Source organism: Marmota flaviventris, chromosome 3, assembly GCF_047511675.1.
Source record: "Marmota flaviventris isolate mMarFla1 chromosome 3, mMarFla1.hap1, whole genome shotgun sequence".
Lineage (NCBI taxonomy): Eukaryota > Metazoa > Chordata > Mammalia > Rodentia > Sciuridae > Marmota > Marmota flaviventris.
In genome coordinates, this window is record NC_092500.1 from 118,844,835 (window position 1) to 118,858,045 (window position 13,211).

The 13,211-nt window shown below is 38.1% G+C and overlaps 1 protein-coding gene across 9 annotated transcripts in view; it reads right to left on the reverse strand.

Moving 5' to 3' along the window:
* Window positions 1–10,738, reverse strand: part of Rad52 (RAD52 homolog, DNA repair protein) — a 29,596-nt gene extending 18,858 nt beyond the window's left edge. The window contains exons 1-4 of one of the 9 annotated variants that reach the window (XM_071610302.1): window positions 10,562–10,738; window positions 4,275–4,535; window positions 2,491–2,609; window positions 261–403 (exon numbers count right to left, since the gene is read on the reverse strand). The gene's annotated coding sequence lies outside the window, so the exon portion shown is untranslated. Of the gene's footprint in view, window positions 1–260; window positions 2,610–4,274; window positions 4,536–10,178; window positions 10,198–10,230; window positions 10,250–10,376; window positions 10,494–10,561 lie in introns of those variants that run through there. The other 8 variants (XM_034637100.2, XM_071610304.1, XM_071610301.1 and 5 more) reach the window with 8 other exon arrangements.
* Between the last annotated feature and the right edge of the window lie 2,473 nt (window positions 10,739–13,211).

The following is a 13,211-nucleotide window of genomic DNA, read 5'->3' on the forward strand; positions in this document are numbered from 1 at the left end:
AGGCAGAAGGATCACAAGTTCAAAGCCAGCCTCAGCAATTTAACAAGACCCTAAGCAATTTAGTGAGACCTTATCTCAAAATAAAACATAAAAAGGGTTGGGGATGTGGTTCAGTGGTTAAGTGCCCCGGGGCTTAATACTTGGTACCAAACCAAAAAAAAGAAAAAATCAAATTTACACAAACACTTTCTAAGGGAACGCAAAAAATCACCTTACTACTGCCTAAAAGGGTAATGTTAGGTGATGGATGTGGTAAACACCTTGATTACTTGTAATCACTTCACAATGTATATCAAATCTTCACATTGTAGCTGACTGTGTGGTGTACACCTGCAGTTCCAGCTCCTCAGGAGGTTAAGGCAGGTGGATCACTTGAGCCCAGGACAACACAAAGGGACTCCATCTCAAAAAAAAGAAAAAAATCATCTTGTATACCTTATCTTTTTATTTGTCAGTCATACTTCAATAAAGCAGGGGGATGATTCTTTAATGTTATTAAAAAAAAAAAAAAAAACAAAAGAATTACCTACTGCCTAGGCAACATGACCCTGATCTCTGGCGGGTGGAAAAAAAAATATGAGCCACATGACTGAACTGTTGTTTTCCAGTTTACACACTAGCTGGAGGAAGAAGACTAATTAAAAGGAAAAAACAGAGCCAGGGAATAGGTACAAGCCTATAGTCCCAGCCAGTCAGGAGGCTGAGGCGGGACTGCTTGAGCCAAGAAGTTCAAGACCAGCCTGGGCAACACAGTGAGACCCCACCTCATAAAGAAAAAGAAAGGAAAAAAGATCAAGGGGAGGCAATATATAAGATCCCTAACATTCAGAAAGAACAGAAATAGCAACAAGCCAGTTTAAACCCTGGACCAGCAGTACTTAGCAACACTTGGGAAAATGCAAATTCTCAGGCCCCATCCCAGACATGCTAAGAAACGCTATGCTTCAGGAATTACTGAAAATGGTAACCTGGGCTTCAAGAAGAATTTCAGGTGATTCTGCTGCAGGTTTAAGTTTAAAAGCCAATGCACTAGACTGAGATTAGGCAAATTTAATAAAGTCCACTAGAAAATAGAATTACCCTCAGAAAAACCATCCACACTGATTGACCCACTACCTAACGGCCCTACACCTGTTTCAAATGAAATTGTTTCAAAGTTGAGCCTCAGCAAATTTACATATTTTTTAAATTTTTTTTATTTAAAGATGTTGATGAACCTTTATTTTATTCATTTATTTATATACGGTGCTGAGAATTGAACCCAGTGCCTCACACAGGCTAGGCAAGTGCTTTACCACTGAGCCACAATCCTAGCCCCAGAAATTTTACATATTTTAAATCTTCAGATTATTTGCTAATAGAACTACTAATCTATGATTGTTGATAGTACACTAATCCATCTGGCTTTATATTAATGTTTAAGAGTTCAAGTTCTAGTGTGGAAACCTGGCTCCATCACACCAGTAGGCACTTGACCAAGGGAAAGACACACAATCTCTAAATGATATTTCTTCATCTTTAAAATGGAGATAATAGTAGTACCTACATGTCCTATAGCTATTATAAAGAATAAATGTAATACTGCATGAAAGTACATTAGAATAGTGCCTGGCACATAGTAAGTACTAAATAAATGTTAGCTACTAAATAATTTCATGTTGATTTTCCTTGCATACTTTATAATGAAAATGCACACAATTATTTAAATAATCATAAAATATTTCAGCTAAAATGATAATTTATAACTTACTAAAAACTAAGATACTGGCCTAAAAATTAAGATAATTAACTAGGTTAGTCAATAATTAGTTTCTACAACTTTTAAAACAAGGAGTGGAGGTCTGGGGTAATGGGTACACTAACTACTATTATATGGTCATTACACATTGTATACATGCATCAAATATCACACTATCTCATAAATTTCTAGTTATGGGTAAATTAAATTTTTAAATACTTTAAAAGAAAGAGGGAATAAGAATATTGTTTAGAATGTCAATATAATAAATGCCATGTTGTCTCAGAGGCATGGGACTGGGGTGGGGAACAGTATAGAAGGGGTTTCTACAAAATAAAACTTTTGGTAGTATTTCAGTGTTCACATATGTGCATGTATTATTTTAATAAAAACTTAAAATAAAAAATAAAATAAAATAAAAAAACTTAAAATAGCCAGGCACAGTGGTGCATGCCTGTAATCCCAGCAGCTCAAGAGGCTGAGGCAGGAGGATCTCGAGTTCAAAGCCAGCTTCAGCAAAAGTGAGGTACTAAGCAACTCAGTGAGACCCCATTTCTATGTAAAATACAAAAAATGGGGCTGGGGATATGGCTCAGGGGTGGAGTCCCTGAGTTCAATCCCCAGTACTCCTCCCCACCAAAATTTTAAATATCTATTCTATAAAGCAGAAGTCAACAAAACTTTTTCTATAGTGGACCTCACAGTAAATATTTTAGATTTTCTGACAATATAGTCTGTCACAGGTACTCAACTCTGGCAGCCAGGGCTGGGGATGTGGCTCAAGCGGTAGTGCGCTTGCCTGGCATGCGTGCGGCCCAAGTTCGATCCTCAGCACCACATACAAACAAAGATGTTGTGTCTCTCTTTCTCTCTTTAAAAAAAAAAAAAGAAAAGAAATAAAAAAGAATCATGTCATAATGCTATATTTAAATATATTTTTTTTAAAAAGTGTGAAAGCAGCCAAAGACGATACATAAATGAATGGGCATGGTTGTATCCTATTAAAATTTTATTTAAAAAAACAAAAGGCAGATTTGCCCACAGGCGATGAGATGCCAACCACTGGTATAAAGCATGTTTCAAAGTGTAGAGTCAGATATGTTAAACAGCCAGCTCCATCAGGTAAGCTATGTAAATTGGGGAATAATTTAACCTCTATCTGCCCCAATTTCATTTGTAAAAGGAAATATTAATAAGACCCTCCTAAGTTGACTACACTAAAATGATATGATAATAGCTTACAAGAGTAATTTTCTATGGATACTAAATAGTTGTTGGACAAGAGGATAAGCACAAAGTTTCAAATGAACTGTTATCTGTTACAAACAAAGATACCCACTTAGTGTATGTACTTAATGCCACTGAATTGTGTACTTAAAAATGTTTAAAATGGAAAATTTTATGTTATGCATATTTTACCACAATAAAAGTATAAAATTTATCTCAGTCAGGCCAGGTCTGATGCAGCATAGTAGCCTTGCCCATCTTATAGCTGTGTCATCTAGCATATGTGGCCTCCAAGGTTATCACTGAAGGGGTAGAGAGAGTTGGAGGAGTCACAACAGATCACAGCTGCCAAAGTCCAAAAGCGGCATGGATCTCTTCTGGTCACAGTACACTGAAGAAAACCTGTCACATACAAAGCCCCAACTTAACTGCAATGGAGGCTGGGAAATGTAAGAATGCATTTGAATATTTGATGAGTATTATCTCACAATCCATTGCCCCTCACTTCAAAATGAATCCCAAGAAGACAGGGAATCTTATTCTTCTTTACCAGTGACTAGCAGAGATCCTGGCTCAAAGCAGGGAGTCAAGAAGTGCTTGGTAACAGCTGTTGTCTAAGTAAATGAACGAATGCCTAAATCAATGAAAAAATGCACAATGCAGGATATAAAAAGTACATTTTAAAATTTTATTTTAAGAGTTACATTTCTCACATTTGAAAAGACAGTTGTTTCTACTTTTCTAAACAATCTTAAAAGATTCATCCTTTTCTTGAAGAAAAATACAATCTTATCCCTACCATAAAGTAAACATGGTATCTTTTCTTTTTTTGCTAACTTCTTTTACTTCGAAAAAAATTTTGTTTTGCCTTCCTTCCTACAATTGTCCATAACCATTTTCTCATTATAAAATTAAAATATTTTTACTGTAAAAAGGTTTAAAAACTTATCGATAACTATGGGAGAAAGTCAAATTCCAAGGGATCCCACCACCATGGGATAGCTGTTATTTTCTTTTACATGTGACTGGGTATTGTATGTGGGTACATATTTGTTAAATACAAATGGAATCTAAATACATCAGACATTTTTTATGCAACATCTCAAATCTTCTTTGGCCTTGCCAATTTTGAGGCTATTGTCTTCACCCCAGGTGTCATGGACTAACAAAATATATGTAGGTCTAACCTCCAGTACACAGGCACAATCCTGCAATCTTTTACTTCCTTCGTGCTGGATGCCTCTCACTTCCCACCTTTGGCTTCCCTCTTGCCTTTGAGGGAGCCTATGAGATCCCACCTGATACCCACCTACACACAATTTGGATGCTCCAGGGAGTTAATGTACCATGAGACAAATCTTTCTCCAATGACAATACAGAAGCTGAGGGGTAAATTCTCTTGGTGTATTGTCCTGGATGCAGTACTTTATACATCCTCCTGGGAGACAGCTTTAGGAGGTCAAGCAATCAGTTGTACTTGTTACCAAGGGGTGGCCAACTTGGAAATGCACCCTTGAGTTGACTTAAACTTGCTTCTCTCTTCACTCTCCTTTCCCGCCACCTCTGCTTCCTGACAAAATAAGAGCACATAAATTTTTGCCTCAAGCTCGAGGTTCTAGGTTATCACAGCAGACACTATAGACACTCAAACTGTCCCTTCAGCTCTTACCACTCTGGCCTGACTTCTAAATGCCAACATCTGCATCTCTTTAACTGAGAGTTTTCCTTGGCATCCACAGCCTATATTTCCCCCATGTTCATGGCAACTTAGAAGTGCCTGAAAGTTGATTCCCCTTGTCAGCAACCCTCAAACTATGACTGACAGGTGCTGGTGTTCAAATACCCTAAGTTTATTATCCTTTCTGTAGGATGACACTGAGCCAGGACCTCTATGTTAGCTCCAAAGTTCCCCAGTGGAATTTGGTGTGGTTAGAACTGGCTTGATACCTTATCTTTTGCTGACTGTCTTTCTGTTCCTATCTTATGTCCCCTTTCCTCTATCAAGAGTGTGCTGGTGTCATCTTCAAATAAACTACTGTTCTTGCAGGTAAAGAAGGAGGGGGGTAAAAGACTCTTTTTTACAATGGAGAAATCTGGCAGATATCACCTCAATTAAGTATTCAAACTTAATGTAACTAATAATAGTCATATCATGTGCTTCCGGGTGGATTCTCTGAAAGGTCACATCACTTAGACATCAATCTAATTCATAGCTCTACCAATCTAATCACTCAATCACTCAATCAGGAAATAATTAGACATGCTGAGGATGTAGCTCAGTGGTAGAGGGCTTAAGTTCAATTCCCAGGACTGGGGGGGAAAAAAAAAAAAAGGACATGGATGACATGTCAACAGAGCAGTGCGGTATAAATTTCATGTGGTGGGCTGGGGATGTGGCTCAAGCGGTAGCGCGCTCGCCTGGCATGCGTGCGGCCCGGGTTCGATCCTCAGCACCACGTACAAACAAAGACGTTGTGTCCACCGAAAAACTAAAAATAAATAAATAAATACATAAAAAATAAAATAAAAATATTTAAATTTCATATGGTACTGACATAAGGATTAACCAATAGGATAAAAGAGAGCCCAGAAATTAAGCACTATTTAAACTGTCATCTTAATTTCAAAAATGCAGTATAACAGCATTTTTGATAAGTGCTGCTAGAATAACTAAACATCTGTAAAGAAAAATTTTAACGTTGTCATACCCCATAATATTCACAAAACCTACTGATGGCTCATATATCTAAACATAAAAGCTAAAACTATAATTTTAAAAGAATATATTCACAAACTGAAAGTGGTCAAGATTTCTTAGAAAACAAAAAGCAGTAACTATAAAAGAAAAGCAGGTTGCAGGATAGCTTGGTAGCAGAGTTTGTGCATAGCATGCATGAGGCCCTGGGTTCATCCCTAGCACCCAGAAGAAAAAAGAAAATAATAAATTGACTACATCAAAATGTAAAACTTCTGTTTATCTAAGAAAATGGGTAGATAACTACTACCAAAGGACTGATATCAGGATAAGAAAGACATATAAAGAATTCTAATGACTCAGTTTAAAAAAAAAGACAACCAATTTCAAAGTGAGCAAAAGATTTAGGGGCTGGGATTGTGTCTCAGCGGTAGAGTGCTTGCCTCACACGTGCAAGGCCCTGGGTTTCATCCTCAGCACCACATAAAAATAAATAAATAAAATAAGTGTACTGTGTCCAACTACAATAATAATAATAATAATATTTTTAAAAAAGATTTAAGTAGGCACTTCACAAAGGAAGATATGTCAATAACAAAGGAAGCAATGTCAGTAACAGGAAAAAAGTGCTGGACATCATTAATAATCAAGGACTAAAATTAAAACCATTTAATGACATCCCACTCTACATTCATCAGAATGACTAAAAATAGAAAAAGAATTACAACACGAAAAGTTAGCAAGGGATGTGAAGCAACTGGAACTTTCATACACTGCTGACAGCAAATAGGCTAATAAAACCATTCTACCTGCTAACACATACTATCCTTCATGAAAAAGGAGGACTCCAAAAAACCAGCCACAGTCCCAGAGGGTCAAGCAGCAGATTCTTCACAGGCCTTGAACCCCACTGGTTCTTAATATATCTCAGGTATAAGTCCTTTCTCAGATTGGTGTCTGTTTACCTATTCATTTTCTTAGAGTTGTCTGTGATGAAAAGTTTTAAATTTTGACATAATCAGGGTTGGTTGGTTTGGTTTTTTTAGTGATTACTACTTTAAGCCCTAAGATACCTTTTCATACCACCAAGCCTCAGATCATCGAGATACTTTCTTATACTTACATCTGCCATATGACCCAAGAATTTTAATAGATATTTTCCCAAAAGAAATAAAAATGCCCCCCCCCAAAAAAAAAAAAAAAAAAAAAAAAACTTGTCATAGGAGGAAAAGAGCCTGGACAAGAAAGTGGCTGTGATCAAGAAACGAATGAATTCAAGATATTAAAAAGGTAAACAACTAGTATGCACAGGGCCCTGGATTCTATTCCCCAGCACCAAAAAAAAAAAAAAGTAAACAAGACTGGGAAAAAAATGTGCTTTTATTCTTGCCCATTTCCTTATAACTTAAAAGCATTTCTAATTAATTATGGAAAGAGGAAGGAAGAAATAAAAGGGAACAAGGCATGTTACCAAAAGAAATTTTCCTCTTTTATATTACCTCTTCTCATCTTTATTAAAGACAAAGAAAGGCCTGATCTTGAAGGGTAATAGGAGCCACCATAAAAAAAAACTTTATTTTGTCAGCCATGAGAGAGTAATGGAAAATTTTAAGGTAAGAATAACAAGATTATACTTAAAACTTAGAAAGCCCTTTGTTAACAGTGAATAACCAACAATGAATAGCCAAGGGAGAGATCAGTTAGGAGTCTACGTTATAACAACCCAGAGAGGAAATGAGAAAGGCTTAATTACAACATTTGTACGTGAAACGTAAAAGATAGACTCTAGTTCTGTATTAAAGGAGGTAGAATTGTTGAGACTCAAGAGATTAATGGGATTCTGATTGTGAAGACCAAGAGCACCTTGATGAGAAGAATGGGACATTGAGTTTCTTTCTTATATTTTAATGTATGTTCATACTGCTATAACATTGTAATGTATGTTCATACTGCAACAGAACAGAAATTTTTTTAAGTTAAAAGAAAGAAATCTCAAAGGTTCTCAAAGGTCCTCAAAGGTCATTTCTTGCTTGAAGGCTTATGCATCTCAGCACACTCTAAAGAGAATTAATACTATGTTTCCGTAGCATTTTAGATGTATTTCAAAGCATATACCACACTATAATTACATCTTTGCTGTACTAGCACACTCACCCATTTAAGAACAGAGGGGTCATACACTAATCACTGAATCCCCAACAATTAGCACAATCACCACACCCCACACACAGAAGGAAAAGCATTCTATTTTAGCTTCTCTCCAACACTACTTAAACAGAATTAAAAATGAATGCCTTGAATAGAAAAAACAGTTAAAGTTATAGAAACTTAAAAATACCAACACTAGATTTTCTGCTCATCAATAATTAAACTGGTTATTCTGTCAATTCTCATTATTCACAGTACTTATGTTCTAAACAGCCACCATGAACACTAAATTAGTAAATACTAAACCAATTCTCCAAGGAAAAATAGAGTTGCTCAACATGTCAATAAATAACTGCTTTAGGTGTTTCTGTTTAAAGACACCTTATTTATTTATTTATTTATTTTTAAATATTTATTTATTTATTTTTCGGTGGACACAACATCTTTGTTTGTATGTGGTGCTGAGGATCGAACCCGGGCTGCACGCATGCCAGGCGAGCGCGCTACCACTTGAGCCACATCCCCAGCCCCAAGACACCTTATTTAATATATATCATTAATACTGAACTCACAGTCAATATCAATACAACCCATGCCTGATAAATTTGTCTGAAAGAAACTTATCTTTTCCCTGTAAAGCACATCACGGCCTTCTTGCACTTAAGAATGCTAGACAGCACTCCAGCACTATGCTTGGAAACCATTTTAAAAATGTGAAACCAAGCTGGGCTTGGTGGCACACATCTGTAATCCTAGCAACTCAGGAGGCTGAGGCAGGAGGATCGTGAGTTCAAAGCCAGCCTCAGCAACTTAGCAAGGACCTGTCTCTAAATAAAATACAAAAAAAGGGCTGGGAATGTGGCTCAGTGTAAAGTGCCCCTGGGTTCAATCCCTGGTGCAAAAAAAAAAAAAAGTGAAACCAAGCCAGACACAGTGATGTACGCCTATGCCTATAATCTCAGGTACATGGGAGGCTGAGGTAGGCAGATCACAAGATCCAGGCCAGCTTCAGCAATTAAAAAAAAAAAAAAAAAAGTGGGGCTAGGGATGTAGCCCAGTGATAAAATACCACTGGGTTCAATTCACCTTACCAAAAAAAAAAAAAAAAGTGGGGGCACAAAAATCCAACAAACAGGTTACTAAGTATACCACCAAAGGACACTTAGGAAAGCTTCATCTTGTTTGACCTCAGCTGAGAATATGTGCATTAGTCAACTCAGATTTTTAACAACTCTGCACACTTTAGGAAAGCATCAAGAGTACTACTGATTAAGGATTACAAATAAATGTAAAGAAGTAGATAAATTCACAAATACAGAATCCATGAGTGATGAAGACTGACTAGTTATTTTTAGTAAAATCTCTCCCATTGCTAGATGAATTAGGCTTTTCATATGCTCATCTCTTAACTACACCAGTTTATATTGGATGTGAAAGTGCCATGAAGCTTACATTGCATATATAATACTGGGTGTAGTCAGAAATTAGCCATGGGATAACATACCTGGGATAACAGGTCTCAGCATACATTACACAACAGCAGTTTCTGACAGTTTCTGCCACCTTCAGAAGACATGCCACAAATACATCTCCACTTGTTATCAATATTATTAATAGTCTGATAGGTGATGAACTGGGAATATAAGGCTTTTAAAAAAACAAACTGCTCTAAAAGACACAAACCTGTGGCCACTGAAATGCCTGACCCAAAACCAGAGTCAAACGATGGTTTTTGAGAACTTAAGCTTAAAATGTTTGTGCCTGCGAATGCTAGTTCTGTGGGGGAATTAAAGACCTTAAAAGTCTATGAAACCACCAATGTCCATCAGCTAAGGGAGAAACAAAATGTGGTATATCCATACAACTGATTATTAGTTCATAAAAAAAGAATGAAGTCCTGATACATGCAAAATACAAAAAGTATTGAAAATATGCTACATGAAATAAACCATACAGGAAAAGACAAATCTTGTATGATTCCATATATATACACACACACATATATATATATACACATACATATATGTGTATATGTGTATACATGGCTGGTAATTTCATAGACAAGAATTGTAGAAGGGTGATGCGAAATCAAGCCAGACACAGTGATGAATGCCTGTAATCTCAGGTACGTCTTTGCTAACTAGCTTCTAGGTTCTTTTTGAGTGATGAGAATGTTCTGTAATAAGAATTCGGTGATGGTTGCACTACCTTGAGCATATACTAAAAACTACAGAATTGTACACTTTAAGCGCATATGTAATGAATCGTGCCTCAATTTTTTTTTTAAGATCTAGAAAGGCTGAATACATTGCTAAACTAAATGTCAAAAATTCCCTTTAAATCCACTATTCCTTCCCAACTTCCACCTACTTCTTCTAACTCCATTCGGATACTGACACTCCTGTCAACAAACCGCATTTACAATGTCTCGAGCTGCGCAGGGAACTCCACAAGATCCGTATGCAGCCTTCCACCCTGGGTCCTGGCGCACGTGATTCGTGAGTCTCGGTCCTCCTAACCAAACTGTCGAGAAGCCCAGATCCCCGAGCCCTTCCGGACGGCACTAACCAATTAGACAGGCGTAGCCATTCAGCATCTCTAGTAGGAAACTCAGGACAAATTCAACAGCCTCCCCAAGAACTCCAATCCGAATCTGAGCGGTCCTACGCTCTACAATCCCCGGGCGGAACCACCCGGGGGAGAGCCGCCCCCACCCCTGCACCCCTCCACCCCTTCCTCACTTCCCCACTTACGCGCCCCGTGCAGCGCGCGGTGCACCCGGGGAACTTGGTCTGGACTATAAGCAAATGGAAAGAAGGTTGGACAAGCTGGCAAAGGAGACTGGGAAAGAGTTGCAAGGGACCCTGGGAAAAAGGTTCAAACTCTAGAGGGGCCCTTGTAGAGTTTGGCGAAGAAGACTGAACGTGGAGGAGCCGTAAATCAAGTCGGAAAGACAAAAGAGCCGTAAAGCAACCGGTCGGATGCCGTAAAACAAGTTGGGCGCGCCGTGCGGATCCCTGCGTTCCGCGTTGGCTTGGCTCTCCAGTCTTTCCGCTTACCCCTTTCTCCAACTTCCCTAACGTTGCTTCTGGGTCTGCGGCCACCTCGCAGTACTTGTCGTTGCACTCTTGGGATATTGCAGGAAAAGGAAACAGGACTTTTCTAAGAATGCTTATCGGAACCCTCCAGAGAATCCACCGCGGGCAGGCACAGTAAATTGAGGCGGTGGGTACACATTTGTTCACAAAGGAAGTCTTCTTGCCCGGTCACTGCCGCATACGCCCGGTGCTCACCTGATGGCCTCTTAAATTAACGAGAACCCGAGGGAAATGACTCGGTGGCCACTTGAGGGAGTGGAGGTCTTCTTTGGCTATCCCCGGACCTTCACCTTGGAATGAATGACGATTACACATCCTATTAGCAGTGCTCCTAAAACGTTTTGAAAAGTTTAGTCGTCAGAACCTGAAATTAAGTGCAGACGGTTTACGATATTTGGGGCTTACAGTGGGGTAACGTCCCCATCATAAATCCAGTAGCGTCTGTACTAAGAACTGAATTTTTTTTTCTTTTTCTTTTTTTTTTTTTTTTTTCCTTCAGAATTGAACCCTGGCGCGCTTAACCACTGAGCCACATCCTCAGCCCTTTTTTATATTTTATTTAGAGAGAGGATCACGTTAAATTGCTGAGGCTGGTTTTGCACTCAAGATCCTCCTGCCTCAGCCTCCCAAACCGCTGGGATTACAGACGTGGGCTACCGCGCCAGGCAAAACTTTTCAAAAAGACATGTATCTGGGCAGTACGTCACCAGAGACTTTTTCTGGATGGCTACTCATTCTTCCAAGTAACACCATGGAATGCTGGAATTAGTTAACCACTTAGGGAGAAAAGTTAGATTTGTCGTTGTTCTGTGTTTATTTTTGTTCTCTTGCTTTGGATTTTTCAGGCCTCATTATGTGTCCTAGTTGGTCTAGAACTTATGGTCTCAAGATATCCTCCTGCCTCAGCCTCCCAGTATCTGGAATTACAGGCATGTGCCACTGCACCCCAACTTTAAATCTTGTCAAAGTGTACATCCAAGTAATTACAGTGGAATTCAAGGGTGAAATGTTAAACACAGGTACACATAAAACAAGGTTAAAAACATATAGTCAAATAAACTGTTAAAAGGTAAACAAGAGGTCAGGGGTAGAGTACTAGGCTAGCATGCATAGGGCTCTGGGTTCTATTCCCAGCACTGCAAAGAAAAAAGAAAACAAGAAAGAAGGGAAATACTACTATTATATATATATACACGAGGGTTCATATGTAAAAAGTACAAATAATAAGAAAAATGAGTCAATATTTCATAAAAGGAGATACATAATAAATACAAAAAAAAATGTAACTTTAATTAAGGTAAAAAGCATATGGGCTGGGGATATAGTTCAGTTCGTAGAGTGCTTGCCTTGCATTCACAAAGCCCTGGGTTTAGTCCCCACCCAGCACCACACACACACACACAAAGCATACATATTAAAACAAGAATATCACGGCTGGAAGTGTAGCCCAATGATAGATTGCTTGTAGTAAGCCCCAGGTGCAGTCCCTAGCACCACACAATAAAAGAAAGAAGAGGTCTGGGGTTGTGTCTCAGTGGTATAGCACTTGCCTTGTGCTTGTGAGGCACTGGGTTCAATCCTCAGCACCTCATAAAAGTAAATAAATAAAGGTATTATGTTCATTTACAGCTAAAAAGAAAAACAAATACATGTGTATACATATACTCGTATATATGTATACACACGTATATAGGTATATATGTATTCCACTTATTAAATTAAGAAATTGAAATATTTATGTCTACACAAGTTTTACATGAGTACCTTCCTATTGAAAATTTAAGTAATATAGATAAATCAAAATTTTTACTTGTGCACTCATGCATCAAAGCAATCTGATTCTCATCGATTAGCTATTGTTATCAGTTGATGTCTATTTTTTGTGACCTTTCCTGTGCTTTTATGGTTAGACATTGAAATTTATTTTTCTGGTAATATTCAGCATTGATATTTTCACACTGCCAGTGGGAATATGAATCAGTGCAACTTTTTAAGTTATAATTTGGCAAGATATGTTTAAAATATGAAAGTGTGACTGTGGTGCATACCTGTAAACTCAGCCATTTGGGAGGCTGAGGCAGGAGGATTGCAAATTTGAGGCCAGCCTGGGCAACTTAATGAGACCCTATCTCAAAATAAAAAATAAAAGGCCTGGGGATATGGGATATAACTTAGTGGTAGAGTATTCATTCTCTCTGGAATTCCTTTAGGACAAAGATTTCTTTTTCTTTTTATATATTTATTTATTTTATTGTACTGAACCCAGGGGCACTCTACACTGAGCTACATGCAACCCTTTGTATTT